The sequence below is a fragment of the Mustela nivalis genome (genome assembly GCF_964662115.1).
Source record: "Mustela nivalis genome assembly, contig: HAP1_SCAFFOLD_738, whole genome shotgun sequence".
NCBI classification, from domain to species: Eukaryota; Metazoa; Chordata; class Mammalia; order Carnivora; family Mustelidae; genus Mustela; species Mustela nivalis.
This window is the reverse complement of record NW_028135925.1, coordinates 39,179-45,178: the sequence shown is the minus strand read 5'-3', so window position 1 is coordinate 45,178 and position 6,000 is coordinate 39,179. Positions and strand designations below refer to the sequence as shown.

The following is a 6,000-nucleotide window of genomic DNA, read 5'->3' as shown; positions in this document are numbered from 1 at the left end:
GCTTGGGTGGGGAGCCTGCTTCCCCCTCTCTCTCTGCCTGCCTCTCTGCCTGCTTGTAATCTATGCCTGTCAAATAAATAAATAAATAAATAAATAAATCAATCTTTGAAATTCCTTCAGAATTTGATAAAAATGAACCTCCAGTGAGTTTACCCTCCAGTGAATTAAACCCTCAGTAAAAGTGAGTAGGAATATGTATTTTCTCAAGCACACACCCTAACTCTTTATTACTCTTTTTTAAGAAAATGAGTCTTATACTTCAAAATGGAATTTTACTTATTCATAATTTCCCCAGATTGGAAGTTCAGGTCGCTTGGCTGGGGAATAAATAAGTGAAGTGTGGTGAATTCATACCATGGAGTAGGACCTGGGAAATAAAAGCCAAAAGTGTATTGGTACACAAAACAACATTGATGAATCTTAAATGTATTGTACTAAGTGAAAGATAAGATTCATAAGATTACACATGGTAAGATTCTATATATGTGACTTTCCAGAAAAGGCAAACTGTAGGCATGAAGAAGAGATAGTAGCTGACAAAGGAGAAGAGTGGTGAGGAAGTTTGATTTCAAAAGGGTAGCATGAAGGATTTGGGGGGGCTGTGATGAAACAGTTCTGTATTTTGACTGTGGTAGTGGTTGCACAGACTTATGCCTTTGTCAAAATTATAAAACTACAGAATGAATTTTTGTGTACAAAAATTTTAAAAAATTAAATCTCAATGATATCTTACATGTTTTTATTTAAGCATTTGCATTGTTTCAATTCTGATAATGGACTTTTATATCCATTTGTCATTCATTTTCACTTTATATATTGTCATTCATTATATTAGTGCTTAGTTCTGTACCCTATTATAAAATTTTCGTTCTGTTGATTTAAAGATCTCTCTTTAAATTAATACATCTTTTCTCTCAAATAGTAAAAATGGACTTTCCTGGTTTATTTGTTTTTAGCTTTTAAGAAAAATAGAACTGAGTTGTTATTTTTCTAATGTATCAGATACTTAATTTATGGTTTCTAATTTTGGTGACACAACGTGTCACCTGTAGTTTTATTAACTTAGTGTTTTATTTTAAATCTTGAATCCATGTGAACTGTACCATGTATGATCTATGTATATAACTTTACACCAAATTGTTAGGAAGGGATTGCTGTTTGGAATATTCCATTGTTTCCTCAGTACTTTGAAGTGCTACATTTATTATACTGCATTCAAAACATACACCTAATCATGGCTTTGTTTCCATGAAGTAGATGGCAAACTATCTTTAGTCGAGTAAAATTATGCGCATTGATACTTATTAGGAATTCTTTTCGAAATGTTTTCTGTTCCTTTGGATTTTTGCTTATTCCAGATGAAGTTGAGAGTGCTTTTGTGAAGTACACTTAGGGTATACAAAAATCAAAGAGAAAAAGATGTATATAAAAGTTTATGAGATTCATAGTGGAATGTTTTCAAAGAATATTGATTCTCTGAAAGGGATCTTTCATTTATTCAATAACCTTAATGTCGCAGAGGAAAGAATATGTTTATGTAAATGAATATATATATTTTGGACTGTTTTATGATTTATCTACAATTTTCGTTTCTTGCTTTCATGACTTTTGATGAACTAGTTTTCTTGACCTCACCCTTGTCCCCTGGCTTTTCATTTTCTGAGAGAATCGCTGATGGTGTCAGATACAATTTTTTTAAGCATTCTTTTATGGTTTTTTTAAAAAAATATTTTATTTATTTATTTGACAGACAGACATCACAAGTAGTCAGAGAGGCAGACAGAGAGGGTGGGGGAAGCAGGCTCCCTGCCAAGCAGAGAGCCCGATGTGGGGCTGGATCTCAGGACCCTGAGACCATGACCTGAGCGGAAGGTAGAGAGGCTTTAACCCACTGAGCCACCCAGGCGCCCATAAGCATTCTTTTACTGTATTGGTGGAATCTACTTCCTAGCATTTGAAAAAGTGAAGGTTACATGCAGGTTCCTGTTCCCTGACAGCTCTAAACTGCACACTTGCAGAGAACTCAGCTGTAATCTGTAAGCTGTGGGGAGTCCCGGGCTCTAACTGCTTGGAGAGCTATCTCAAGCGCCCCAACCTTTCTCGGGCTCGATAGAAGATTGCACTCTCAGCCAATCTCGCACCAGGGGTAGCGGGGAAAGGTAGTTCAATTGGTAGCACTGATTGCCGGGACTGCCAGGTTCTGAGCAAGCCTGTTTCTGCGCATGCCTAGTTCCGCCCTCTGCCTCTGTGCTCCCTTCCACCGCTCCTTTCCCCGTTCTATTCAGGTCTCACGTGGGAGGCGATTCCTGCGCCGCTGAACATCCGCGCTTTTCCGGGGCCAGTCCCTCCCAACGAGGAAGCGACAGGTGAGCCCGGAACAGCTGGACAAAGGCTGAGGTTTGGCGCCGCGCTGCCCGGGGTCGCGGCTCTGGCGTAGGGGGTCTGTGCCCAGTAGTGTGGAGGAAACCTGCGGCCCGCCCACGGCAGGATGGGGACCTCCGCATCAGGACTAGGGGTCGGAGACCCCACGTGATCGGCCCCTGCGCGGAGCGTGCGGGGCTGTTCGTGGAGCCCCTTTTGGGAGGCCAGAGGAAGAGGGCGTGTGCGCGTGCACCGTGGGCGTGCGGACCCCTTGGGTGGGGGACGGCGCTGCGGGGAGGACGTCAACGCGTGCGCGGTGGGTGCTTACGTGCGGCGGTCGGGAAGCGGGGCGCGCCCACCCGGGCTGTGCGGTAACCGCCGTGGCTGTGCGGTTACCGCCCGGCCTAGGGGAGACCCTTCCTTCGCTCTCCCTTTATTCTTCCTGGAGGCTGAGCTGCCCACTAGCCGTGCCCATCACTGCATCCCGATGTGCGCTGTTAATCAGTCCTGACTTGCCCTGGCGTTCACGAAGCGTCTTCAAGAATTCTCTGCTTTTGTCTTATTTAACTGCCAAATAATAATAATAATAATAATAATAATTTTTTAAATTAAAAAAAAAATAATTCCCCTCTTGAAGGTTAGCGACTTGTTCAGAATCCCCTTGTTAGTGGCGAAGACTGAAAGTCGTGTCTCCTGACTCGTGAGAGAGAACTGTCTGCTTTTACAGGCAAGGAAAAGCAAATTACATTTAAAAGGTCCTTTTGAAAAATGGCAACAAACATACAGAAATTGAAACCTAGACCTTTCCTTAAAGCACTGCTTTTTATAGCTTTCTGCGGAATCACTAACCAAGGGTTTAGTAACAGTAGGGAAATTGATAAACGGGTTAGTCGGAGTATTTTTTGAATAGTTTTGGTGAAGAGTTCATGTTATTTCACTGGGTGTATTGTTTGGTCTGAACTGGTTTATTTAAAAATTTGTGTGTGTGTGAGCATCAGGGGAGGTTTAAACTGTTAAATCCTCAGGGAGCAAATATTTACATTTACCCAGTGAAAAACGTTATGTCCGGGAGCTGCTACATGATAATATCAGAGTCATGTTATATAAGGGGTGTTTCAGCATCCGAAGGTCGGAGGTACCGACGTTCTTCCTGTCTGTTGGGTGTGTGTAGTTTCTAGGGCAGGAGGATTCTGGAGCTGCTAGGCACGCCAGATCTTCCATGGCCCCTTCCCTCTTGTAACCCAGAGTTGTCTGCATTTTCAGAGTTGTCTGCGTTTATCCAAGACAGCGGAAAATGAACAAGTCCCAGGTAAGTTATTTGTTCATTCCCCACCTTTTTTTTTTTTTTTTTTTTACAGTGGACTTTGTGAGATTTGTAGGAGTCCATATGTTAAGATGGGGAAAATTAGTAATTGATAAAAATCTAACTTTACAGAAAAATATAAAGTAACATCAGGAGCAAGGGCAGGTTGGCTTAGAGATACATACTGATCATTATATATCTTAGAGTTTCTAAGGTAATCCACAAATACATCTCTGCTGTTTCTGATATCCACGGAAAAAGGAAGACACTGTATTTGGATACAGACAGACCCTTTCTTTTTTTTTTTTTTTAAACACAAAAAGTTCTTGAAAGGTATAATTTTTGGTCTTAACATGGGGACACATAGTGGGTAACCTTCCAGTGACCGCCCTGAAAGGAGTGCCTAAAGCCATTCCTCACTGAGAGTAATAGGGTCCAAGAGATAGTTAAAGTAGTGCATTTATAATGGTCTTATTTGGTCCTGCTATAAAAGCTGGTATGTTCAGAGGAATGAATGGCCTGCATGCCTGTTAGAAAAACTCTCCGTGAGGACTTTAGCCAGCTTATGTATTTAAGTTGCACAGCCAATGGTTCAGAGGTAAATTCTCTGGTAAGTATGTCTGAGCTTCCCAGTCAAATTCTTCCCATAGAATTCTGTCCTGGTCTTTCCCCTCTGCTATTGGGATCTACCCAGGTAAAGGTGGCCAAAGATTTAATTGTAATTGCTTTCCTTGAAGAACTGCTGCATTACTCTACTGCAGCTCCTGGATCAAGTCTTCTTGTATCAGTCTTCTGATGGCTCGCTTGTGGAGTCTTCCTCATTGAGCTGTATGGTTCGATTCCAATTTTTTATCCTTTGTCTACTAGCTTTATCATCATATCAATACGCAAACATTGAAAAGATAGGTAGAGAGTTGAATAGTACTGTTCATTGTTTTGAATACTTCTAGAAATGTATAAATTATCTTCATGTATATGCAATGGACATTTTCCCCCTCAATTGACCAGTAATTTGGGATCTATTCACATGTAGTTTAGCCCTTTTAATGCTCTATTTTTCACACTGTATGGTACACTATATTCTAAATACTATATTTTATTGATAGGCATTTAGGTAATTTCCACTTTTCATTAATATAAATGCTGCTGTGAATATACTTGTTCTCTCTGCATAGATGCAAGTGTGTCTCCAGACTCTGGAGCAGTGCTTCTCAAAGTTAGGTTCTTTGACCAGAAATGGCAGTATCACCTTGAAACTTGTCAGAAATGCAGATTTTTATGTATGTTCCCAGACCTTCTGGAAGAAAAATTTGGGGGCGAGGCCCAGCAATCCATATATTTTTTAAAGATTTTATTTATTTATTTGACAGACAGAGATCACAAATAGGCAGAGATGCAGGCAGAAAGAGAAGGAAGCAGGCTCCCCGCTGAGCAGAGAGCCTGATGGCAGGGCTCCATCCAAGGACCCTGAGATTATGGCCTGAGCTGAAGGCAGAGGCTTTAACCCACAGACACACCCAGGCACCCCAGCAGTCCATATTTTTAACAAGGTGTGCATATGATGCTCATACACATCAAGTTTAAGAATTACTGCCCTATAGTCCAATCATTAGTATTTTTGAGTTACAGGATATGAGCATTTCTAATTTTTCTAGGTAAACTTATTCATTAGAAGACTACTTTCCCTCTCTTCTTTCCAGATATAAAAAGTATTTGTACACTAAGGGGTGAAAACTTTAATTTCCATTTTTCTGGTTGAATTTTTTTGACTTTCATAAATCTGGCTTTTTAAGTTCTTTCAGGCTATGGAGTTTTGTAAGAATTCTTACGTATTTTAGGTGGTAATCTTGTTTTTTCTTTTAAGATTTTTTAAAAATTTATTTGACAGAGATCACAAATGGGCAGAGAGGCAGCCAGGCAATGAGAGAGGGGAAAGCAGGCTCCCTGCTGGGCAGAGAGCCCAATGGTGAAGCTCATTCCCAGGACCCTGGGATCATGACCTGAGCCGAAGGCAGAGTCTTTAACTCACTGAGCCACCCCGGCGCCCCTAGGTGGTAATCTTTCATGATAATTTTTATCAATTTTCTTCTCTCCATATGCTTTGTCTTTTAATATAGTAGTATTATTTCTGGAAATTTTACATTGTGATACAACCCTTTTGCCTCTTCTATTTTTTATTATTGTTTTCCTGACCCTGGGGGCCTGATGACATTTTTCTGTTTTCTGTCTTTTTTCTAATAAGACTTTTTAAAAATATTTAGTACCTTAATCTAGAATTTTTTAGTATAATGTGATAAGGGATCTGATTTTATATTTGAGCATCTCTAAAAAATAAG

The 6,000-nt window shown here is 40.5% G+C and overlaps 1 long non-coding RNA gene across 1 annotated transcript in view; it reads left to right on the top strand.

Annotated features, from left to right (window-relative positions):
• The first annotated feature begins 2,272 nt into the window (after nucleotides 1–2,272).
• LOC309857458 overlaps nucleotides 2,273–6,000 on the top strand; it is a 28,105-nt gene continuing 24,377 nt past the window's right edge. Inside the window, exons 1-2 of the long non-coding RNA XR_014307721.1 lie at nucleotides 2,273–2,366; nucleotides 3,533–3,670. This is a non-coding gene — a long non-coding RNA (uncharacterized lncRNA). The remainder of the gene's footprint in view (nucleotides 2,367–3,532; nucleotides 3,671–6,000) is intronic.